The sequence below is a fragment of the Mustela putorius genome, unplaced genomic scaffold (assembly GCF_011764305.1).
Source record: "Mustela putorius furo isolate JIRA1106 unplaced genomic scaffold, ASM1176430v1.1 tig00003974_pilon_pilon_pilon, whole genome shotgun sequence".
Taxonomy (NCBI): Eukaryota; Metazoa; Chordata; class Mammalia; order Carnivora; family Mustelidae; genus Mustela; species Mustela putorius.
In genome coordinates, this window is record NW_025422117.1 from 16,034,931 (window position 1) to 16,061,994 (window position 27,064).

The 27,064-nt window shown below is 38.4% G+C and overlaps 1 protein-coding gene across 1 annotated transcript in view; it reads right to left on the bottom strand.

The window, feature by feature from the left end:
• Positions 1–27,064, bottom strand: part of SCEL (sciellin) — a 323,748-nt gene that overhangs the window by 150,417 nt on the left and 146,267 nt on the right. Inside the window, exons 4-5 of the mRNA XM_045070864.1 lie at positions 12,831–12,970; positions 3,900–4,163 (exon numbers count right to left, since the gene is read on the bottom strand). The gene's annotated coding sequence lies outside the window, so the exon portion shown is untranslated. The remainder of the gene's footprint in view (positions 1–3,899; positions 4,164–12,830; positions 12,971–27,064) is intronic.

Below are 27,064 nucleotides of genomic sequence, written 5' to 3' on the forward strand. Positions count from 1 at the left end.
TCCCCTCCATATGTGTAGCATTCCTCAGGCACCCCTGACTGCCATAAAACGATAAATAGTTAACTTGCATGGATCGCAATCCCGCAGAACAGGAATCTCCCTTGCTCTACAGATGTTCTAGAGACCTAAACAGGGAGGTTACCTTATCAATAGCACAAATTTCCAGAGGCAAAGAACTCTCAGTTCCTGAAGCCCTAATGTCTCCCTCCCCACCATAAACTGGAAGAGACTGAGGTAGAAGGGAATGTAAATGATAGCAGGATCATAATACCCCACCAAGAATCTCCCAACTATCCTGATGTTAGTGCCTGACCTAAAGATGACATTGATCAAGCCATAAGGGCAAGGACTCCCCCCAGCACCTTGTAGGCCCTCCCTAACATGTGAAAACTCTGTTGAAACCTCCCACCCCTTCCCTTCACCTTCCCCCAACCGCAAGGTATATAACATGCCTACCCTCACAACCCGGGGCAGCAGCTCTTCCTGCCCACGGGTCCTGTCCCCGTGCTTTAATAAACCACCATTTTGCACCAACGACGTCTTAAGAATTCTTTCTTTAGTCGTCAACTCCAAACCTCCTCACCCCACTGAACCTGACTTAGGTTCTGGGACTTCATCAAAACAATAGAAATTTTTTCTTAAGGAATCTGGACTTTGTCTGATTCAGTTCTTATTGAGAATTTTGTATATAAAAGTATAAAAGAAAATTTAGACCAAAGAGATTAAGGGCCTTTACAGAAATATTAAGTAGTGAGAGTCATACTGATAAATTTATTCAAACTGGCCCTTATAATTGGAGGAAAATATAACAGCCAAAATATAAATATAACAGCCAAAATATAACAGCCAAACCCTTGCTGAAATTCAGACAAGACAGTGAAAGCTCATCTCTAAAATCTGAAGAATAACACAGCCTGGGTGTGGTTATGTTTGATGATTCAGCAGACTGAATTAAATCTTAGAATGCCCTGCCTGCTGGTTCTGGTAAGCAACTGAACTGATCCATAAATTGCAGACTGTGTTTTAGATTGCTGGTTAGATTCATGAAGTAAAGATGTGCTTCTGACATGTTATAAGAAAATGAACAATTGCTCTGCATCCGTTGGCATGTCCTAAAAGAAGACAGCATCTGGATAAAATTCAACATGTAATTTTAGCTTTTGTCACATTTTGAATAAAAATAGTTGGCTGAACAACTACCTATTTAAATTATTGAAAGCGGGTGATTACAAATAAGCATCCTGGCTGATAATTAGAGTAGCAGTAGAAATTATTCAGAGTATGAAGAGCTTGGATAGGATTCCAGAAGTAGTTTTCCCTTAAATTGAGTGGTGCAGACAAAAGCAGTTTGTTCTTCAAAAAAATGAGTATTCTTACACTATGGCATTCATTGACGGAGGTTGTTACACAGAGGTGGGTCAATTTATTTAACATTTCAGAGGTTTGGGGTTTTCAAACTGCAAAGATGAAACAAAATAGAGATTAAAATTCATCACTATTTTCTTGTTCTTTTCAAACCCGAAAGCTTCATAATTCGTCAAGGACAACTCCCAGCCCACAGGTTTTTACTTGAGACATGGTAAAGAAACAAAAAGATGAACTCTTTTGGAAACATGATTCAAAACAGCCACTAGAGGGCAGTCAAAACACTGGGGATGCAGAGAGGCAAGTCTTTAGATCAGTAGCTTCCAACGAAAGGATTTTTAAAAGGATTTGATTGTTTAGAGAAAAAGGGATTCTAAGAGAGACAGAGACAGAAGGACAGAGAGACAGAGACAGAGAACAAAGTATCTTCTTGATCACATGAATGTAACAATGGGAAAAACCAGTAAAAATGTCCCACAAGCCTTGCCAAGATTTTTACTGGCACACATTTCCAGGACAGTGCATTGACAATGTGATGTCTGCCCTGTGCCTTGGGTACAAGAGTTGTAGGACAGTGATTCAGCACATATGTTGTAATGAGGTCAGTTCCCCAACACACTCTGATTTCAAACATTGCTTCCAAAACAGCCGAATATCAGGAATAACACCCAAAACACAAATCACTGGCATCTGCCTTATGCAACATTCATAGGCAGCTGCATTGGTAGGTCGTTCACTCTGTGTGTGTGTGTGTGTGTGTGTGCGTGTGCTTTTTTTTTTTTTTAAGATTTTATTTATTTATTTGACAGAGAGAAATCACAAGTAGATGGAGAGGCAGGCAGAGAGAGAGAGAGAGAGAGAAGCAGGCTCCCTGCTGAGCAGAGAGCCCGATGCGGGACTCGATCCCAGGACCCTGAGATCATGACCTGAGCCAAAGGCAGCGGCTTAACCCACTGAGCCACCCAGGTGCCCCGTGTGTGTGCTTTTAATGTAAGCGATGTCTTTTTAGATTCCAGAGTCAGAATTACTACTTTTTAAAAAAAATTCCCATGGCTCTATTTAACCCACGCTATTTGTGGGAGGTGAGGAAGAGATGACTCACATGATTGCTGAAACGCTTGTGAAAATGCAGATAAAATGGTGACAGACATTGAAACACTCAGCTTTTAGTCTTTAAAAATCTCTCCAAAAAGAGAATTGGGCTAGGAGTGAGGAAGGCATGAAGAAAAAGTAATCCTATGCATTATGAAGATTCCCAGACCTTAAAGCTAAAAAGTATTTTAAGGTCCTAGGCATCTGATTTTTTCCATTATTGCCAGTCTATAATTTTTCTGTTAGCCATTTTAAATTAGAAAAATATGTATAATGTGATGTCACACTTAAGAAACTTTCCAAATCAGCTACTGCTAAATTAACCATGGAAATGTGGCTATGGATCTAGTTCGCAAATGTCAAAGGGAACTAAAGAACCTTCTAGGCTTAAGTGAGATGAATAAAGACTGAAGTCAGGGCCAACACATTTTGATTTCCTGAAGCCAGAGCTTGGCCAGCCAGTACTAGGACTTCCGTGAATAGCACCCTGGCTCCTTGGAGGAAAAGGCTCTAAGCACTTTGAGCTGACTCAGTGGGAAATAACTATATCCTTGCTCCTTCTGAATGAGAGACTAATCTAACTTGTTGACGGTAAAAGGGAGCAACTTAGTTAGGTCTCAGATACTTAAATCTCCAACCATTTTCCTGAAATAGACCAGAGATTAATTTATTGAGCATATTTATTTACAAATACTTATGGTAAGCAAATACTTATTTTTTCATATAAATACACAGGAAAACAAATCATTTAGCCTAACATAAGACATCTTAAAATGAGTTTTCTGACCATGTTTTATTCAAATCTCCTCTAACCATTTGTGACCCTGGGTTTCCCTTTCCTTTTCCTTTCATAAAGCAGATTTGCACAGGGGCAGTAGAATCAGATATGCCTTAAATATTTGACCCTTTGGGTTCACAGAAGTCATTCTACTTACTGTAAGAGACAGGGGAATTTGAATTAGTGATTCCTAAGATTCCTTAAGAGGCCTTCATACATGGTAGTGCTTCTGAGTACCAAAAGGTTTTTGTAGATCTGGTTCTACTACAGGCAAATATGCTATAACTCTGTAACTTACAGAACAGGTTGTCAAATAAATTAATCATGCACAAAGGTAAAAGGTCAGACCCTAATGTGCCTGCAAGTTTGAGATTTTTAAGCCCAGTTCAAATATACAGATTCTTCCCTGAAACTTCTGTAGTTTCACCGGGAGACATATCCACACCCAGAGTTCCTGACTGTACCTTTCAGATGGCCCTGTCCATCTTATATTATAGTTACTGTATATTCCTAAAAAAGCAGGGTTGTGTCTCACACATCATTCAATTGCCTTGATTGTCTTGCATATTTATAACTCAATAAACTTTGACTAGATGAATGAGATTGCAAGGTAGAAGGTAAGCAAGAGATGGGACTCACCCAACATATCTCCCTGGGCACTTACTTTCCTTGTAAGGCAATTTAATCTCCCATCCAGACACATGGGAGATGTGGCTCAGAGCTTCCACGGATGGCTCTCTGCTTTGTTCCCAGGTGTCCAGGCTGCCTCAGGCCATTGCCTCCAGACACAGGAGCTGTTTGGTCTCCTTTGAGAAGGTTAGTCAGCCTTGAGGTTCTTGAACTGCTGGGCAATGTTAATTGATGTTCCTTCAAAGATGTATTGATTGGACACTGTCTTTGCAGTGTGTATCTCATATTGGAAGGTGCTCTGTATAAGAGGAAAGGAAGGAAGAATGACTATACGGAAAGATAGTAAGCTCTAGTTTCTTAAATATAAACAGAATTTTCAGAATAAAATCTGCTAGACTACTGGTGTAGGCCACTTGTTGTTCTGCTCCAAGGCCTTCCTGTCGCTTCTATCCTCACACTCAACAATGCCATTTGAATGAGTCATAGAATTCCCATGATGGTATTTTATAATGTTGAATGTTTTAGGAAGAAGTTGGGTTCTTTGATCTTTAATCTGGTTGATAGCCCTGCTTTCTACCTATTCTCTCCAAGCTCTGCTCTTCTTCCCAAACTTCCTCCAGGTTTTGAGGTTTGTAAATTGCTTGTTCTTTCATTATTTTTAATATGTGCTCCACCAGAAGCCCAGAGTACTCCTGTATGAGGGAGAACTAATGCTGATAGACAGAGGGATAAGTTGGTATAACCAAAAGAAAAGAAAAATAATTAAACCTGATGCCCAAACAAACACTGAAATAAAATTCTGCTTGTTTATATTTTTCATAGTTGAGAGAAAAATCTCAAAATTTAATAGGCTCCATTGTTTAAAAAACAGCACTAAAAGAATCATTAAAAAAAGTGTGAACATGTTTATATACTAAGTGTGATTTGTCCTCCCTGCCCCGTTCTTTCTTTCTCACTCCTTTATAAGTTCAGTCATTCTTTTGTGATAACACACATAAGCAGATCACACAAAAGGGCTTTTCTTTTTTTGAAAATATTAAAATAAATATGAAAATGAGAGAAATGGGAAAGGGTCCGATACCCTGCAAAAATGGCAAAGGTGTGAATGAATTGTCTTCAGTGGACACTATAATATTCCTAATGGTTTTGCATGAGAAACATTTAATATATTGGCAGGGTCACCATTCTGGTATATCAACCATGTATATTTTAACCTTCAGTATGATTTCATGTGTTTGACTTCATTTCTTTAACCCTGTATGTCAAAATATAATGGTCTCCCAAAGGTAAGATTCTTTGAAGATTTTGTATGTACGCTTTATGGCAGCCATACTTTATGTTAACACTTTAGTTAGAGTCATTTGATTAACAGAAATAGAATGGGGCGCCTGGATGGCTCACTGGGTTAAAGCCTCTGCCTTTGGCTCAGTTCATGATCCCGGGGTCCTCGGATCAAGCCCCGCATCTGGGTCTCTGCTCAGCTGGGAGCCTGCTTCCCTCCCTCTCACTCTCTGTCTGCCTCTCTGCCTACTTGTGATCTCTGTCAAATAAATAAATAAAATCTTTAAAAAAAAAAAAAAAGAAAGAAAGAAATAGAAGCTCATTCATGGCATCTGTGCCAACAATAGTTAGTTGTTCACCAAATGATTTTTCTTTTCTTTCCAATACACTGCTGGGTGACATGTCATAGCCACTTTTCCAGTTGGATCCAGCCTGTGACTGGGTGTTGGTCAATGAACTATGAATAGAGTGAACTGTATATGAATACTTCTATACTAGTTCCGGGCCTCACATACACAGTTCTCTCTTTTTTCCCCCTTGTACCCACTGAATGGAGAAGTCCAAGGATCAAGAAGAGGATCTAAAGCCCGCATTGCTATTCGGACGAGAGCAGCCCCATAAAACCTTAGCCAACCAGCCAGCCTCATACGAGTGACAAACGTTTATTTTGGATTTCCAATCCAAATTTTGAACTTCGCAGGTTTGACATTCTGTGTCGTAGCAGTTGGCCTGTCCCAACCAATATACCAGCCTGAGAAAACTGATGTTATTGTAAAGATCTTCACAGGCGGGAGCTGGAATGGGAAAACCAAGCAGCTGGGAATTGCTGTGTATATACAGACCTGCTATTTTCTCTGTGTGTGTGTCACTCATTCACAAAGGACCAGACTCACATAAGATAGCCGTGGCAAAGATACTGTTATAAATATTTGATTCAAAAAGCATTTAGTAAGCAAAACCATGTGCCAGAAACCAACGTGAAGGGTCATCTTTAGTTAGCCACTAGATGGGAATAGCAAATGGTTCTTACGAAAAGGGCAGAGAGCCAGGAAACAATAGTTTTGTAAGACAATTAACTAAAGGTGTTGGTAGAGGAAATAAACCAGGCAAGAAGAGATGGGAGAGAAAGGGAGGAGGACACCAGAAGAAGGAGGAACAGAGGTAGGAAGAAGAGCTTACAGAGATTCCTTGAGGTACTCCAGAGGATTTTCAGGTGACTCTGAGGTCCAGCTCAGGAATGGGGAAGAAATAGTAACAGGCACCAATCTGACCTCTGACATCTTCAGGTTTCTATTCATTCTCCCAACTTCTTTAATCCTTTCTCATAAATCTTATTTTCTAACCATGTAATGATCATTTCATTCCCTTTGCTCTTTTAAAATAGGTAGGCTATTTCTTGGCTTTATATACTATCCATTATAGTCCCCTAAACTGTTTGCAAGATAAAAGACGAATCAGAAGAAGCACCTCCCCCATACTTTACAAAGTCATGCTCTGTAGTTATATAACTTCCAGTACACCCCGGGTATCTGGTAGGTATTTTGGAGGAATGTCAAACCAGTCAAACAACAGCAACTTCTAGATCCTTTTCTGCAATTGTGAAGCTCAGACCACCATGTGGAGTCTTGAATTTCTATTAAATAATTTTGGTAGGGTATAAAAAAGAAAGAAAAACCCTGCCTTAATGATTGTGATTTTTCTGTAGTTGGCTGTCACTGAGCAAGGTTGAGCAATCTATTTCTCTGAAGGGAACACCCATTTTTCTGGGAAAATTTAGGCACATTCCTTCCTAGAAGAGAAGGGAAAGACTAAAGTGGCCTTTGGCAGAATTTTAAGACCTGTCTAAAAAAAAAAAAAACGACATTTCACAATGATAGCATGCTGTGGCAGTGAAAGTCTTGATTTGACATTGCCCACTGTCTCCAAAAGATTCACAGTACCTTTGCACATAAATCATTTCATCCAAAGATGCTTATTTTGGTAATAGCCTCACTTACAGAGCCCGGTAAGTTAGTCTGTTCAAGGCTTCCTCGGATATACTGTAGGCTTAGAACAGGTGCTTTTATTCAGGAAATAATTAGTCAGAGCTTGGAATCATAATGTTATCCCTTTTGAGTCAAAGAGCCTTGAACAGACTAGGTAACTGCCCTCTGCATCTTTGACTGGGAAATGGGAGTAGGTTGCTACACCACATTCCGGAACTTCCCCTTCACTTCTTTGATTTTTATCAATTCTCCCTAGTAGGTCAAGGTGGGTTCTCTTTGTTTCCATCTTGATCCCCTGTGGAGAGAGGTCGTTTTGCATGGTATTCAGAACTTTCCTGACATCCCAATCTAAAGGAAACACTCAATTCCCCATCCCATTACTCTGGATTATTTTATCCATGGAATTCATCATAACCTGAAATTATCTTTTTAAAATAATTTATTGGTTCACTCACCAAGCATTTGCACTCCTCCATACATACAAACACATTAGAATATAAGCCCCGTATCTGTTTGTTCACCACTGTATAGTATAGTATTTAGCACACAATAGTCATTTAATTATGTGAATAAATCCAAGCAAGATGTGCTATAGGAAGTGATCAATATTACCTTTTGTTGAACTTTATGGATGCTTTGTTGAACTTTATGGATGCTTCCCAATTCAAAGAGAACTTACTAAAATAAGTAAAAGTAGTACAGTGACAAAAAGTCAGGACTGAGGGAGAGGGCAGAGGATGACATGGAAATGAGAATGAGACAGAAATAGACTAAGAGAAGAAAGACTCTGTGAGCCCCCGTTCAGAGCAAAGTTGGCAGGGACTGGAGGCAACCAAGGGGAGCAAGATAGAAACATGGGCACTTTCTTTTGAACTTCGAAGATATTCCTAGTAGACATGAGTAAGCCTGGAGCTATTCTCACTGGACTTTCTAGCCATTTGGAATGGAATCAGGTGTTACAACTGTGATACTTATTTCTAGTGGTGTTGTAAGGATTAAAGTGGGTTCATGTACGTATAATACCCTAGTACCCTGACACAGAGTAAGCAGTGGCCTCAACTCCTTGGATCCCTTCTTTCCTGAGCATCTCAGCATCTTCTATCCCCTCACTATTCCCCATCTGTGTTCAGACTTTCTTTTGAATAATCTCTTTGCCCTTGTATCTATCTCTATTTATCTCTGTTTCTCTGTTCCCCTTCACAACTAAGCTTCTGGAAAAAAACAAAAACAAGAGAAAAACCCACCCCACCCCATCACTGATTGACCTACCATAATCCAGTTATAGAAACTGCTTTTGCTAAGGCCACAATTAACCCTTTGTTGTCAAAACCAAGGAGCCACTCAGACCCCTTCTCTCCTTTTTTTTTTTTTTCTTTTTTTTGCAGCATTCAACATTCTTGAGCACTTGCTTCTTAAAACCCTTTTCTCCTGGATTTTTTGATACCACACTCACCAGGTTCCTCTCCTACCGGTCTAGTCACTCCTTCTTATTCCACATTGTTGATTTTTCCACTTCTGCCTGATTTTTAAATGTTAAAATTCCCCAACAAGCCTGAATGTTACCCTCTGACCTTCTTCTCTGTCTTCATTCTTTAAGTATCCTCATCCATTCTTATGATTTAAGTCCATCTGTATTATAACTCCCAAGTTAACAGCCCCCCAATTTATATCTCAGCTCCAGATCTGTGTATCCCAATGTCTACTTGACGTGTCCACGTGGATGTCCACTTGAACATCACAAACTTCATGTGTCTAAAATGGAACTCTTCTCTCCCCTCATCCCAGCCCACAAAATATACCCACCTCTTCCAGTCTTCTTTGTCTTGGCAAGTGACACCTCCATTCACTCAGAAAACAGCAAGACTCTCCCTTAACTTTTGTGGCCAATCCATTACTAAGCCTTGCCTGTCTTCCCTCCAAATTAAATTTTGACTCCATCTCTTTCTCTTCATCTTCACTTCCTTCACTTTGATCTTTCCTCCATCATCTCTCATCTGAAATGCTTTTTATTTTCTTTCAATTTTGTACAACTCCAATTCATTCTCAGAATTCCTATGATATCCTAGAATGATAACTTAAAAACTAAATTTGATTATATCACTCCCCAGCAAATAGGATAACATTTGTCTTTCCCATGGTCCATTCAAAATAATCTAGATTCTTCTGCTTCTAAAGTGCATCTTATCTTATTCTCTTAACCCTTGCCATGTACTAAGCAAATAGTCTCTTTATGCCTTTCACATTTACGTATACCTATGCACAACCTGTTTCCTCTACATGTTTCCTCTACATCCCCTTCACGTTTACTCCAATAACTCTTCAGGTTTCCATTCAAATATTGTCTGATTCATTAACCTTTATTAGACCCTCCCCCATTTTTTCCTGAACTCTATTCTTTTCTTTCATACAATCTAACACATATGGTTATCTATATCATATATCTAACATACATATCATATATCTAACATACATATGGCTATCTATATCATTCTAAAATTATATACATAGCATATATTTAATATGTATATAATATACTGTAGACAATATTACATATAACACTGTATCTGATATATTTAAATATATAAGACATAAAGATATACAGATAGAGATATATTTTATAATTATATAGCTGTACATGTGATTGTTTCCCCAACTAGACAGTAGGAATTGTATGTTTTCCCCATAATTGTATATCCCACTCCTGGCACAGTGAGTGACATAATGGGCATACAATAAATACTTGTTTTGTGAAAAGAATATCATTACTTAGTAGTAGTAATGCAAATATGAATGGTAGTATATAGACCCAGATCCCTTTTCTGAGTCCCTTGCAGCCAGAGGTATTTGGGAATTCAGAAATGTTCTGATTTTTGTGCACATATCACATTATGGGACACTCCTGACAGGCTCTAGGGAAGGATTTGTAATCAAACACTAATATTTCCACAGTTTGATATACAAACATTTATAATAAGTAGAATGAGTTAAAACTCTGAATAGTCACATCAGGTCTGCTCCAACAATATCATCAATGAAATTGTGAAAACAAAGTCTGAGTTTTCAGAGGAGTTTGGATTTGAGAATTGCCTATAAAGGACTGAGGAGCTGTCCTAACTTTGCCATGGTGTCCGACTTTCATAGGCGGTGCCTACAGAAGAGCTCACTTTGACCATGTGAAAAAGCCCTCGACATTTACTCAGACTGACCCAAAATAAATTTGAACCATTCATGGGGAAATAACTGACTCCGAGAGGACTCAAACAGACAGCCTTTCCACTGTGAAATTTACTCTCACTGACATAACTATCTGGGAGCACTTGAAACTACATTTTGCAACAGATTTGGGAGGAAAAGCTTATAACAAATCCTGTCCAAAGCCAGGAGCACTGCTGCCCAAGATGTATTTAGCATTACAAGTTCTGTCTCACCCATTCCTGCCCCTGCAGACACTCATGACTTATAAAGGGCTCCTCTGCTAATAACTTTCTTGAACTTCCAAGTATCTTGGTGCTTAGATTATAAATGCTTTCACCTTTAAATTCAGGACAATGATATAAGTTACTGGCTATTCCTTGTGATGGTTATTTTATTCTAAATTATTTTGTCCATAGAAGAACTAAGCATTTATGAAAATTTCCTGCCAAACATAAGTAATAACAAGCTCATCATTAAAAACAGGACTAGGGGTGCCTGGGTGGCTCAGTGGGTTAAAGCCTCTGCCTTCGGCTCAGGTCATGATCTCAGGGTCCTGGGATCGAGCCCCCCATCGGGCTCTCTGCTCAACAGGGAGCCTGCTTCCTCCTCTCTCTCTCTGCCTGCCTCTCTGCCTACTTGTGATCTCTGTATGTCAAATAAGTAAACAAAATCTTTTTAAAAATTTAAAAGCAGGACTATTAAGGAGGAAAATTCAAGGTGCCTTATATGTATAGATGCTTGATGTCCTCTTTCTTCTTATCTTTTACCACCCACCTGCTGGGGGAAAGGAGTAGGTACTATTCTAAAATAAATATTATGTTTTTGGATGAGAATCTGAATTTTAAAACACTTGATAGATCATTGTAACTTTACTTTAAAAAGTGGAAACATTATTCTCACTTTAGTATTATTGGCATGAAACTTTGACACATAAAGGTATTTATGAGAGTTATAGCAGAAAACAGATAGAAAAATAAACAACTTTTCAGGGCATTATTTGTTTACTTTAAGCACCATTAAAAGGTAAAAGAACAGAAGAATTTGGTCAAATATTCATAGGTAAACAAGAAGCTTATCAATAAGTGGGGTTCCCTTTAACAAATAAGAAAATATTTTATAAGCATCTTTAACTTGATGCAAAAATGTGCATTTTAAAATACATTCAATAAGAAGACAGGGTATATCACATCTTTAATATAAACCGCCATGTGTGTAATCCCCCAAAAGGCAATATTCCAAAATGGTAATATTATTTTTCTTTATTTACCTTCCATGTTTATAATTGTAAAACAAATGCAAGATACAACTCAGAGGTAACTCTATTTTATCTGAATTCAAAGCCACAAAGATTTGTCTCAAAGCTGATGGCCTACCAAATGAGACATCTTAAAAGAGCCAAAAGGTGCTGGTGATAATTTTATTCAGACTTAAAGCAGCCAGGACACAGTATTTTGGAGACACAGGACTTATTTCCTTCTTAAATTAGGAAAAAGGATAAACATGAGGCCGTTGAAGTCATTTTAAACTTTCTTTTTAAGTTTATTTTTTTAATTGGGGTAAAACAGACATAACATAAAATTTGTCATTTTAACCATTGTTAAGTTTACAGTGCTATAGATTTCAGTATATTCACACTGTTGTCCTACCTTCACCACTATCCATCTCCAGAATTTTTTCATCTTCCCAAACTGATGCTCTGTACCCATTAAACACTAACTCCCCCGTCCCTCTCCTTCAACCCTTGACAGGCATCATTCTACATTCTGTTCCTATAATGGGATTATTCCAGTTACTTTGTATAAGTGAAATCGTACAGTATTTGTCCTTTTGTGATTGGCTTCTTTCACTTAGCATACTGTCCTCAAGTTTTACTCATGTTGTAGCACGGGTCAGAACTTCCTTCCTTTCTAAGGCTGAATAATAGTCCACTCATGTATATCTCACATTTGCTCCTTCATTCATCTGTTGATGGACATTTCAGTTACTTCTACACTTTGGCTATTGTGAATTATATTGCCTAAACTCTTTTTTTTTAAACACATAAAATATTGGCTCGAAAAATTTCCCAAGAGGATAAAACTGACATCCTTTTCTTCAAAAGGAAGTCTATTTTGTCAGCAAAGAAACTCCACTGGTAATATTATGATTACCTTTCGCAAGTTAAATGTTTCATTAGATGAAAAGTAAACTGTCCTCCTAACTATCTTCCCTTCAAATCACCAAACTTAGTTTTAGAATTCATGTAATATAAGCATTGTAATAAGACATTCTTCTGCTGTTACTAAATTTGCAGCACTGAAAGGTAACAAGCATTTGCCAAATTCAAGTTAGTAACAAGAACAGAGAATAAACCCTTGTCTCCCAACTTTCTAGGGAATTAAGTTTACAACAACACTGTACCTGTAAGCTTCAGAATCACAACATTCCAAATATTGGGTAGATTCTAGAATGAAGTTAGGTCTATCTTAAACACCACATGAGGAGGCTTATTATTAAGACTTTACCTTATGGTCCCTTGTAATGAAATTCTGAAGGCCAGACTCTCCCGATTTTCTCATAAAGGGTGTAGAATGGAAGATACCTTGTGCAATTCCTCATTTTACATCAGGCCAAGAAGCATTATTTTCATATCATAGCCAGTTGCCTAAAATCATTTTAGGGATAAAGAGAAAGATAAAATCATTAGTAACATGCTATGTCCTATGTATGTCTTCCTTTAATGTCTAAAAGTAGGATTCTACTATAATTTGATGGTTTTCAAGGCAGCACACTAGAGTTTTCATTTCATATTTTCAGGCTGCAGAGATTCAGTGCCATGAATTTGTGATTCCTTGAAAGCATTCAAACCTTTTCATCTCAGGGACTGCTATTAAAGTGGGTGTATTTATCAAAGGCCAGTTCTAGTTGATAGCTTGCCTGATGGAATGCTTCTTGGAGATGAACTTTCGTAGGGGAGGATCATCACACTGCTCAGTAATACCTACAATCACCTTTCCACAAGTCTAGCACTCTTTCCTTAGATGAAAATTATACTGCCTTCCTCACACTTGCCTTTCTCCCAATCACTGTCTTAAACGTTGCCACTCTATGTAATTTCATCATGAAGGCATAGAGGAATAACTTTGGGGTTTCATACTTTAAAGAAATCATAATAAAAACTCTAGTATTGCTACTAAATTTGTACCACTCAAAGGTGACAGCCTTGTCATCTGTTTAAAAATTTTGTGCTCAGTCTCTCAAACAATGTCACATTAAAAGTCAGCCAAAAAGAAAAAAATGCATTCCCTCTTTTTTTTTTTTTTTTCAAATAAAGGATTCAATCATTGCAGTGAAAGCTGAACATCTACTTCTTGCTTTAAAGGGGAAAAGGTCTCAAATCAGAATTCCAAACTTATAAAACCAATAAATTAGGAAAGTTATTATTTGTAATTGCAAAGGAATTCTTTTTTCATATATGGTTTCATTGAGCCTGTATTTTACCTGCAGGATCTTACATGAGATGATTTCATTGACAGAGTATAAATTATAGCCAGAACCAAAAGCAAAGGTGTCTGGAAAACAGGGTTCTCAAGCTTCTAGCCTGCAATGCAGGGGAGAGTGTAAAGAGCATGAAAATAAATGTTGATGATGGATAGATAGATAGATAGACAAAAATCAACATTTATTTTCACATTTTTCTTTATTTTCTTTTCCTTTTCGTCTTGTTTTTTGAGTCTAGTTGACACACAATTGTTCAGGTGTACAACACAGTAATTAACTTCTCTGTATGTTACACTGTGCTCGCAAGTGTAGCCACCATGTCTGCCCGTAACAGTGCTACCACAATATCATTGACTATATTCTCTATGCTGTGCCTTTTATTCCCATGACTTATTCATTCCATAACTGGAGGCCCACTTCTCTTCACCCATTTTTGCCCATCCTTCCATCCTCCCCCCACCAGAAAGACAAATACCCTGTGACTTCACTCATGTGGAATCTAAAAAACAAAACACACGAATAAGCAAACAAACAAAGAGCAGAAGCAGGTCCTATAAACACAAAGAACAAACTGATGGTTGCCTACTTCCACACTGTTTCATGCTCTCCTCTGTATATATGGAGAGAGCCATAATACAGAATATATTCATGTGAGACAGACAGACACACACATACACATACACACCAGCCAAGTTAGTACATACACACACACTCGCCGATTATCACCTGCTTGCCAGAGGCCACACCACCCAGAGTGCTTCCTGCATGGAATCATCTCTAGACTCTTCCATATATAGAGATGGTTATAACACTACTTCATGAAAGGTCACCCCTCGCTTTCCTAGTGCACCCTCTTCTTAATGTGGTCATAGTTATTCACGAATACATTGTTTAAAGAAACCAAAAATAAATAAACAAGCCAGTTAGGCCTGGCAATCCCATTTCCCCATTTATGAATGAGATGAAGAAGGCTTTCTTCCTAAGCATTTGTCTAGAGCAGCCAGCTGGCTTGCATTTTTAAAGGCTTTTTCAGCATGTTCTCTTGTGTTTGTATCTGAGCAGCCTCTTATTTGGCAACAGTTCTTGAATATCCACACTAAAGGGAAACAAAGAAAAACCATAGACATTTCCCTGGATGAACATATATTCTAGTTAGTTTCCTGAGCACTTTACATATGTTTATGATCATTATTAACATAGATTCACAAGGTATATATTATCCTTATTTCTCCGATGCAATAAAATTAAAAGGAGAAATTGTATATCTTATAAAACCCAAACTCCAATCTAATTGCTGTTTATATGGAAACTCAGATCAAGGCCTGCACCCACAGGTTCACTCTAGAACAGAAGTGCTGAAAGGATGCAGAGCCAAGCAACCAGGAGAGTTGGGTAAAAGGGGGGACACTTATCCCACGATCTCACTCATATGTGGAATGTAAGAAACAAACCAGAGGAACATAAGGGAAAGGAGGAAAAAAATAAGATGAAATCAGAGAGGGAGACAAACCTGAGACATTCTTAAATCATGGGAAACAAATGAGAGTTGCTGGAGCGGAGGGGAATGGGGGGGGTGGGGTCATTGGGTGATGGACATTAAGGAGGGCAAATGATGTAATGAGCACTGGGTATTATATAAGACTGATGAATTACTGAACTCTACCTCTGAAACTAATAATACACTACACATTAATTGATTTTTTAATAGAAAAGTTATAAAAAATAAAATAAAATTCAAAAATAAAGGAAGGATATGTAAAATCAAAGGTTGCTGAAGCATGTCAATTGCCCCAAGTGTTTTAAGCAAAAACAACATTTCTACAAAACGCTTGAATCAATGTTTTACAACACTTAAAGCAATATGTCTAAATTAACATCAATTTGTGCCTCTAACATGCCTTGTCTTCCCTTAACAATGGATAGTATTGTGCACTAAATTTTTGACACCACACACACACACACATAAAAGCTCCACACAATTTTGACTCTATCATCACTTCCAAGGAAAGTTCGGTGTCTGAGGGTAGCTCTGTATTATGAAGGATCATGTGATAAGGCCAGAGTTCACAGAACTCAGTTACAGCAAAACATAGAGCTCACCAGACATGGGAAAGGCCCCAGCATTCCCACGCTCCTGTCGCTCATCAAGTTTATGGACTGGCCACAATAAATCACTGGTCAGATTCACAGTTGTTCTAGGTCTGCCATACAGATAGAGGACCCAGTCAGAAGGAGGAGCAAACTGAATAATACTCAAGTAAACAGACAACTAATCTTGACAGTTGAGGCCCAAATCACTGTCTCACAAGTGGGAATTTCGAATGGTCTCAGGTCCCTCTTTGTGTTAGCCATATGCTCTTGGCTCTAGGGCCCTTCAAGCCTTTAATTCTCTGAGGAACAAAAAATATCCAATAGAGGACCTTGCCTTGGAGATCAGTTTCTGAAATGAAAGAGATCAACTTAATAAACAATTGAGGCTATTATTTAAGCCTTTTTTAAAAAAAGATTTTATTTATTTATTTAGTGAGAGAGAGAGAACACGTGCATACCCACAAGCCGGGGGAGGGGTAAAGAGAAAGGGAGAGAGAGAATCCTGAGCAGAACCGGAGCCCCATGCAGGGCTCCATCTCAGGACGCTGAGATCATGCCCTCAGCCAAAATCAAGAGTTGGATGCTTTAATGACTGAGCCACCCAGGCGCCCTAAGCCTATTTTTAAAAGCAAAAATTGTTTCTTAACTTGGAAATGACAGCGTGTTTTTAAGGATACAAAATCTTTTGGGATTTTTTTTTTTTAATTTGAAAAAAATCTTTAAAAATCTTTTGGAATCTCTGACTCAGTTTACCTGTTACCCAAACTGAAAAGACTTAGCCCACCTCTCTCCCTAGGGAATGGTATCTGATATTACTGGGTTCATGTCATTCAAATGTTCATGTTTAAAATAGTCAAAGACCTAGTGATGCTGGTCCATTATTCTCCCTGCTTCTATATGTCACTCCAGGGCTCCAGCAGACCTCAGAGCCATAGGATAGTAGTATCCGATGGTCCCTTCAGTTCATCTCAACAGTCTTTATTTCCAAATGAAAGGTCACCTAAAATTTCCTTACAGTTCTATTCGGCATGTATTGTCGGCTAATTTTCAACATGACTTTCACTCTGAAGATTTTATGTAGCCAAAATAACAAATTCAAGCAATTAAAGCAGCAACAGGGTTAGTTATTTTGGTGTCATATAGACTTGAAGGCTGATTAGCCATATACCAACAAGATTAGAATTACTGTTATTGAATTTTATTGTTCCACAAGCCACCAAGCACAGTTCCAAGGGGGATAAAGCATCATTTGACAAAGGGTGGCAGGTGGATGCAGATATCATGACACAAGATAATGGTTCTTAGTCATCTTCATTTGTGCCAGCCAACTGGCCCCTAGCCATTATAACCATATTTAATGTGACCTCAACCCAATTCCCGCCACATACATGCAGAGTAAATTTCTAACCCTTGAGATAGGAAATGCAACTCTACATTGATCAAATAAGATTATTCCAAAGCTATAATCTAAGTCAACTCAAGATAGATACAAAAAAGCAAGAGAAGATAATCACATGGTCCTGTCACAAATATAGTTGTATCCTTTACTGAATGAATATACTAAATCTACATCAAAGGAGTTCATAAGTACCACATATGTTTAAAGAAGATTTTTTTCTTAAAATGGGCATTTTGGCAATCACTCAAGAATAACTCTTTGTCTCTTAATCTTTCATCTTTCCTAACAACTAGGTTTTTGTTTTAAGCTTTTTTTTTTTTTAAGATTTTATTTATTTATTTGACAGACAGAGATCACAAGTAGGCAGAGAGAGAGAGAGAGAGAGAGGGAAGCAGGCTCCCTGCTGAGCAGAGAGCCCGATGCGGGACTCGATCCCAGGACCCTGAGATCATGACCTGAGCCGAAGGCAGTGGCTTAACCCACTGAGCCACCCATGCGCCCTTTTTTAAAGCTTTTATTTATTTATTTGGATTAGAGAGAGAGAGAGACAGTGAGAGAAGGAATACAAGCAAGGGGAGTGGGAGAGGGAGAAGCAGGCTTCCCCCTGAGCAAGGAACCCGATGCAGGGCTTGATCCCAGGGCCCCAGGATCATGACCTGAACTGAAGGCAGATGCTTAATGACTAAGCCATCGAGGTGTCCCCCGACAACTAATTCTTAATGTAATTATCTCCACACTACCATAGGTAATTGTGTATGTGTCTCTAAGATTTAATCATTTACATTTTTTTTGTATTAAATTAATGTTATAGATCTGCCTGTCATCCCCATTCATCAGGAGCCAGAACTATCGTTTTCTTACTCTTCCTCCACAAGCCTATGTTCTCCATATTCCTTTGGGGGATAGACATTCAATGGAATTTTAGGAAAAAAATCCAAACAATCAATATACATATTTTAATTGCTTTTCTTTTCTAATCCCTGAAATACCCATTTTAATGTTCTGTACATTGTTTCCTATTCATTAATATAGTCAAATCTTTTAATATGATATCAAAAAGAAATGTGTAAAACAAATATAAAAATATTTCAAATTAGAAATTTTATTTCAACATGTATTATAATCGCTAACCTCCTTTGTTTCAAATACAAATTTCAGAAAGTGACATTTACCTTCAGTTTCCAAGGAAATACCTTTGCTTGCATGTTTAAGGTCTGAGTGTCCTCCACTAACAAAATTTGTATCACCTTATTTAATTTTCTAGTATGAGTCTTGCTACTACAGTTTGTTAATTCTCTATTCTGTACATGATCTCTTTCTCCTAGTAAACTATGAATTCCTCAAGGACAGGAGTGACATTTTATTCCCATGAACACACAGGGACTGCCAGACTAATTGATGTTTATTGATGTTTTACTATATCTTATAAATCATCCTGGTCTAAAATTCACTTCAACAGAATAATGGTAATTACATCATCGCAGTCACTACAGGCTATACCTTTGTATTTCCAAGAAAATATTACAGAGTTTTCATCTAATTTTCTTGGAAAAAGAAGAAAATGGAGTACAAAAAAATGAGGACAAAAGTTGGGAAATATTATGGCACACAAAATAGTACCAATGTGCCATTACTAAAATGATCGAGTGTTTGAAACTAGTTGTAAAAGTACCAAAATATAACATGACATTTTGCAGAGTCAAGCTCATTTTCAGCTCACTGAAATGTGTATTACCTGCACACATAAAGAATTCGCTCTGGTCTATAATGGAATATACTCATGAAAGTATTACATCTGCTACTGTTCTACTGGACTTAAGGCAGAGAAGATGAGCAAGCATTTGGGCCAAGATTTGGAGATTTGGAATCTAGGTTAGATGCAGCTAACATTTCAACCAGAAAACAATAAATAACCTTTTTTTTTTCACTTTATTCTTTTCAGTGTTCCAAAATTCATTGTTTATGTACCATACCCTGTGCTCTATGCAATACATGCCCTCCATAATACCCACCACCAGGCTCACCTAACACCCTACCTCCTCCCCTCCAAACCCCTCAGTTTGTTTCTCAAGAGTCCACAGTCTTTCATGGTTTGTCTCCCCCTCCAGTTTTCCCCAACTCACTTCTCCACTCCATCTCCCAATGTCCTCCATGTTATTCCTTGTGTTCCACAAATAAGTGAAACCATATGATAATTGACTCTCTTTGCTTGACTTATTTCACTCAGCATAATCTCCTCCAGTCCCATCCATGTTGATACAAAAGCTGGGTATTCATCCTTTCTGATGGAGATATAACACTCCATTGTATATATGCATTGTATCTTCTTTGTCTATTCATCTGTTGAAGGTCATCTGCGTTCTTTCCACTGTTTGGTGACTGGGGCCATTGCTGCTATAAACATTGAAGTACAAATGGCCCTTCTTTTCACTACATCTGTATCTTTGGGGTAAATACCTAGCAGTGCAACTGCAGGGTCAGAGGGTAGCTCCATTTTTAATTTCTTAAGGAATCTCCACACTGTTTTCCAAAGTGGCTGCACCAACTTGCATTCCCACCAACAGTGTAAGAGGGTTCCCCTTTCTCCACATCCTCTCCAACATACATACATGTTTACTGTCTTGTTAATTTTGGCCAATCTAACTGGTGTAAGGTGGTATCTCAATGTGGTTTTGATTTGAATCTCCCTGATGGCTAATGATAATGAATATTTTTTCATGTGTCTGTTAGCTATTTGTATGTCTTCATAGGAGAAGTGTCTGTTCATGTCTTCTGCCCATTTTTTGATGTGATTATCTGTTTTGTGTGTGTTGAGTTTGAGGAGTTCTTTATAGATCTTGAATATCAGCCCTTTGTCTGTAGTGTCATTTGCGAATATCTTTTCCCATTCCATGGGTTGCCTCTTCGTTTTGTTGACTGCTTCCTTTGCTATGCAAAAGTTTTTGATCTTGATGAAGTCCCAAAAGTTCTTTTTCACTTTTGTTTTCTTTGTCTTTGGAGACATATCTTAAAAGAAGTTGCTGTGGCTGATGTCAAAGAGGTTACTGCCTATGCTCTCCTCTAGGATTTTGATAGATTCCTGCCTCACGTTGAGGTCTTTTATCCATTTAGAGTTTATCTTTGTGTATGGTGAAAAGGGAATGGTCAAGTTTCATTCTTCTACACATAGATGTCCAATTTTCCCAGCATCATTTATTGAAGAGACTATCTTTTTTCCACTGTATATTTTTTCCTGCTTTGTTGAAGATTATTTGACCATAGAGTTGACGATCCTTATTTGGGCACTCTATTCTGTTCCACTCTTCTATGTGTCCATTTTTGTGCCAGTACCATGCTGTCTTGGTGATCACAGCTTTGTAGTAAAGCTTGAAATCAGCCAGTGTGATGCCTCCAATTTTGTTTTTCTTTTTCAACATTTCCTTAGTAATTCAGAGTCTCTTCTGGTTCCATACAAATTTTAGCATTATTTTAGCTCTTTGAAAAATACCGGTGGAATTTTGATTGGGATGGCACTGAAAATATAGATTGCTTTAGGCAGTATAGACATTTTAACAATGTTTGTTATTCTGATCCATGAGCCTGGAATGGTCTTCCATCTTTTTTGTCTTCTTCAATTTCTTTCATAAGTGTTTTGTAGTTCCTTGAATACAGATCCTTGACCTCTTTGGTCAGGTTTATTCCCAGGTGTCTTATGGTTCTTGGTGCTATAGTAAATGGAATGGATTCTCTAGTTTCCCTTTCTATATTTTCATTGTTAGTGTATAAGAAAACAATGATTTCTGTATATTGATTTTGTATGCTGCCACATTATAGAATTCCTGTATGAGTTCTAGTAGTTTGGGGGTGTTTAAGCCAACCCCACACACAAAAATGGAAATAATCAAGATTAGAGCAGAGATCAATGAGACAGACTCTAGAGACATAGTAGAACACATCAACGAAACTAGAAGCTGGTTTTTTGAAAGAATCAATAAGATCAATAAACCATTGGCCAAACTAATCCAAAAGAAAAGAGAGAGGACCCAAATTAGTAAAATTATGAATGAGAAGGGAGAAATCACAAGTGACACCAAGAAGATAGAAACAGTCATCAGAAATTATTATCAATAGTTATATGCCAATAAATTAAGCAATGTAGATAAAATGGATGCATTCCTGGAAACCAATAAACTTCCAAAACTGAATCAGGAAGAAATTGACAACCTGAATAGACCAATATCTAGTAACGAGATTGAAGCAGTGATCAAAAAACTCCCAAAAAACAAGAGCCCAGGACCTGATGAATTCCCTGGAGAATTCTACCAAACATTCACAGAAGAAATAATACCTATTCTCCTGAAGCTGTTTCAAAAAATAGAAACAGAAGGAAAACTTCCAGACTTTTTTTTTTTAACAAAGCCAGCATTACCTTGATCCCCAATCCAGGCAAAGACCCCACCAAAAAGGAGAATTTCAGACCAATATCTCTGATGAATATGGATGCTAAGATTCTCAAAAAGATCCTAGCTAATAGAATCCAAGAGTACATTAAAAAGATTATTCACCATGACCAGGTGGGATTTATCCATGGGATGCAAGTGTTGTTCAACATTTGCAAATCAACCAATGTGATAGAACAAATCAATAAAAGAAGAGAGAAAAAGCACATGGTCCTCTCAATTGATGCAGAAAACGCATTTGACAAGATACAGCATCCATTCCTGATTAAAATACTTCAAAGTACAGAGATGGGGGGATATCCTCAACTTCATAAAACCTATCTATGATAAACTCACAGCGAATATCATCCTCAATGGGGAAAAGCCAACAGCCTTCCCTTTGAGATCAGGAACACGACAAGGATGCCTACTCTCACCGCTCTTGTTCAACGTAGTACTAGAAGTCCTAGCAACAGCAATCAGACAACAAAAAGAAATAAAAGGTATGCAAATTGGCAATGAAGAAGGCAAACTCTCTTTGCAGATGACATGATGCTTTATATAAATAACCTTATTTTTAAGAGCCCATTAGGTCTATAATAAGTAGAATAATAACCTTCTCCCCATCCTCCTCCCAATATATTCACATCTTAATCCCTGGGATCTATGAATACATTGTTTTACATGGCAAAAGGGATTCTGAAGATGTTATTAAATCAAGGACCTTGAGATGGGGAGATTATCCTGGATTATCAGGGTGAGCCCAATGTAAAGGACCCTTGTAATAAGGGTTTTTATAAGTGAAAAGAGGGAGTCAAGAGTGTAAGAGTCAGAGAAGGAGCTATGAGGAGGGAAGTGAAGCCAGAGTCATGAGCGTGCAAGACTTGATTGGCCGCTGCTCTCTTTGACCAGGGAAGAGGCCCCCACAGAAGGAATGCAGGCATACTGTAGAAGGCAGAAATGGCAAGGAATAGCCCTCTCCTGGACCATTCCAGCCTTCTGACCTCCAGAAATGTAGATAATAAAATTATATTGTTTTAAGTCACTAAATTTGTGGTTATAGCACCAACAAGAACTCTGATCCAAATATTGCAGTTTTCACATTGAAAGAGTTACTGCACGATTTATCCCTACAGGAAGATAATGTGGGAAGGAGGGAGGGAGAAGGAACAAAGGGAAGGAGGGGGGAAGGAAAAGGGATTCTAATACAGCAAGTTCACAAAAACACTAGGGTTTCTCAAAAATTCAAAATTGGGGGGATTTTGTAGAAATGAACTACTGAGAGGAGAAATGTCAGAAGCGGACAAGTTGAGAAAATTCAGGCAAAACAGTGAGTGTGGGGTCTCCCAAGCACAAAAAGAAAATAGAAGGAGCTTCAAATTAATGAATACAAATGTGACTGAATGGGATTGAACATCACAGATGGGAATAACCAAGCCAGAGAGCATATTCTAATGTGCCTTCCATGGAGTAGGACTTGGGTGTGTGCACAGGACACCACCAGTGCCACAGGGAGTGCTCCAGAAGTGCACATACTTAGTGAGAGGAGGAAGCCCTGATAATCAGGACTGAAGCCAAATTGTTCTTCCCAGAGACAAAGCTGTTTTCTAATTCAATAAATGGTTTCCCCCTGGTGAGCCCTAGAAACAAGGAGGGCTCCAATCCATTCCAGTTTGAGTGAGCATGGAGAATGGAAGCAGAGTTAAAATTGATGGCTTACTCATCACGTCTTTATTACTCCAACATTCGCCCTGGCAACACTCACTCAGAGCCAGCTCCAGCTCAGAGCCAGGAAGGTAAGATCTTCATTGCATGCAGCAAATTTGGGCAAGAAGATAAGCAGTGTTGCATCACTGTACAGATTTAGAGAAAGGCAAATGAGGAACTGTCACTTGTATCTTGTGACTTTGGCTAGATCAAACTTTCTTTAAGAGTACTTTTTTTTTTTTTTTTTTTTTTGTAGAAATGATCTTGAGTGCCAGGGTTAGGAAATTTTTTGAAGTAGACCAAATGTTTCCAATCCTTTCACACCACTTCTTGGCTTCCTCCCTTGCCCTCTTGACTTGCTCAGCTCAGAGAGGCTCTCCCTACATTGTACTTTCTGCGACGTGTCTTCCTGCCAAGGGTCACCCCTCATCAGAAGTGAGGGCTCCATTAATTCCCAGCTGATTAGAAAATGCTCTGCTCCCCAACTTTATCCCCTACTGTGCTGTAACTGTTAGCAGGCTAAAGTGTTCCTCCTCAGGGGTCCTGCCTATTACCATGCAGGGGATGGGGGACCTTTCCGTGGTCTCAAGAAATACAACTTAGTATACAAGATTTTCAACAAAAAGGCTTCTCATCCAGCAGAAGTCTTATTATAAGTTTGATAATGGCCGCTCCTCTGGAAGTCCTGTTCAAGTGAACATGACACTTCAAGAATCAGACAGATAGGATCATAATAAGCAGAGATCAAATCACATGCTTGAACAAGATGATTGGAGGAAGAGTGAAATATGTTATGTCATGAATGGCTCTAGTGTTTTCTTCCTGTATGTGAGGTTCAATTTTGGAAGATCCAACAAATATCCCAAAGGTGTGTCATGCTTTTATAAAATTAATATTATTTTCCTGCTTACAAAGATCTTTTGTCCTTGGAAAGGAGTATAATAGAATTTCACTGGATTATGAACAGATCTCCCAAGGGTATATTTTCGGTTGCCTTTGGAGACTTCAGTATATTTTATATCAGGATCACCAAATTCTAAATAGATAACATGCAATTGTTTTGTTTTGTTTTTAAGAAGTGATACTATTTTCAAAATGATACAAATTGTGTAAATGCTGCAGCAGCACGTAATGTTATGCTGATCCAAAACATACCAGTTAATGGAAATGTACTTTGGAAAATAATTTCTGTAATATAAATAGTATCATCTTCCTTACAGCCATTACTGTAGCAATGACACATGTGGCCTGAGTCTGACTCTCTAAGCCCTGGCAAGAGGTTCATTAGTGAAATAGGGTTGTTTGGGTAGGTGGTTTGTCAATATATCTAAGGTGGCATATATAGTAATCATTTTTATGACTACAAGCACTAGAAAATATACTTTAAAATCACAACTGGGTAACGATAAAAATACAGACTGTAATCATTGTGGTTGTTACCTATCATTTTAGATCTATTCTTTTGTTGGTTGCCACTAGCAACAAGAAAATCAAGCTGAAGAAATTTTAATCAAATAAATATTGCTCTTTACCTCCCTGATCATATACTCTGTTGCACTGAAAAGTAGGCAAGTCCAACAAAAATCAATAATCTGAGATATGAATTCTTCAGATGGGACTTTTTTTTAAATCTTAAAACAACAGTCATCAATCATAACGATTAGGTTCTTAGAGCTATGAAAAATAACCTCCAATGAGCTCAAGGGCATCTTTTTGCTCTGCAGCTATGGAACAGTGAGACTGGCTTTTCTAGCCCTCATAAACAGAGACAGAGATAAAATTAAATATCCAGTATTTGAATGAGAAATTGATCTGAGTTCTAATATTGCTGATTGTAACCCTGAGAGCTTTTTTCTTTTTCTTTTTCTTTTTTTTTAAGTAGGCTCTACACTCAACATGGGGCTTGAACTCATGTCCCCGTGATCAGGCATCACATACTCTATGGACTGAGCCAGCCAGGCACCCCCTAAGGGTTTTGATCATTAAGACACAGTGAAACTCGAAGGTGCCTTGAAAGAAAACCTTAATAAAAAAAAAACAAACATAATAGCACAAAAATGATAGAACTGAAGCTCCTCTTTTTTTTCCTTTTTTTTGAAGCTACTCTTAATCGATCATTACTTATGCCAGGCACTGTGCTAAATGTTTATATAACTCATTTAGCCATCACATGTCTACAGATACAATCTTCTTTTTCTTTTCTCATACAAGGGAAATCTTCTCATACAAGGGGAAACAGAAACTCAAAGAATAAGTAACCAGCCTCAAGTCAGATGGCCAATGAATGGCAAAGGAGAGTTAAGGCTTGTTCTGTGCTTGAATAGCCTTCTCCCTCCAGGCTGTCACACTGGCTCTCTGAAAATGCAAGCACTACCTGTCACTCAAGTTTATTGTATTACAGGTCAAGGAAGGAAGAACACAGAGAACCTCTATGTGCCAGCACTTTACATGCATTATTTCTTCTAAAGCACACTGTAACCTTGTGAAGTAGGCACTAAAAATATTGACATTCAAAACCCTCAAGGGACACAATCAAGATTAGAGAAATACTAGGTGGCACAGCTAGTATTTGAAACCACATCTGTCTGACTCAAAGATGTACTCTTTCGACCCTCTCCATGTACCTCTACAAAGCGGAGCCCTTAGATAATGCTGGTATTTGTGGACTGAACAAAAAATCATCTTAGATGAGGCTTTTTTATTGACTGTAGTTAGCTTCAGAGGATAGTATTAGTCCTACGGCATAGCTAAATCCATATATATCACAAATTTTTAGGTAACAAAGTTCTATATTTTCTACTTTTCAGCAGAGGTCACAAATCTCCTTTAAATACTTTGGGGGAGGAGTGTTTGTTTCTTACTTGACTTGTAAAGAAAAAGAAAAAAAGAAAGAAAGAAAGGAGTGAGAGAGAAAGAGAGGAGGGAGGGAGGGAGGAAGAAAAGACACAATGAAGCAAAAGTATCTTATGGTCAAATAACATAATTAAAGGCAATTGCTTATGCATAAGCTATTCAAAGCTTTTTTTTAAAGATTTATTTATTTGACAGACAGATCACAAGTAGGCAGAGAGGCAGGCAGAGAGAGAGGAGGAAGCAGGCTCCCCGCTGAGCAGAGAGCCCGATACGGGGCTTGATCCCAGTACCCTGGGATCATGACCTGAGCCGAAAGAGAGGCTTATTTATTTATTTATTTATTTGACAGAGAGAGAGAGAGAGATCACAAGTAGGCAGAGGTAGGCAGAGAGAGAGGTGGAAACAGGCTCCCTGCTGAGCAGAGAGTCTGATGTGGGGCTCGATCCCAGCACTCTGGGATCCTGACCTGAGCCGAAGGCAGAGGCTTTAACCCACTGAGCCACCCAGGCGCCCCGAAAGTAGAGGCTTTAACCCACTGAGCCACCCAGGCACCCCTCAAAGCTTTTTTTGAAAGAGGTGCGTAAGCTACCAGGAGTAAGGGGTGGGGGGAGGGGTTTCAAGGGAGAGGGACAGAGAATCTTAAGCAGGCTCCACATCCAGCAGAGAGGCCAACACAGGGCTTGATCTCAAGATCAAGTATTCCTATTCTTGAGCAGAAATCAAGAGCCAGATGCTTAACCCGAGCCAACCAAGTGCCCCAACCTATACAAACTTTTACTGAGTCTTATGA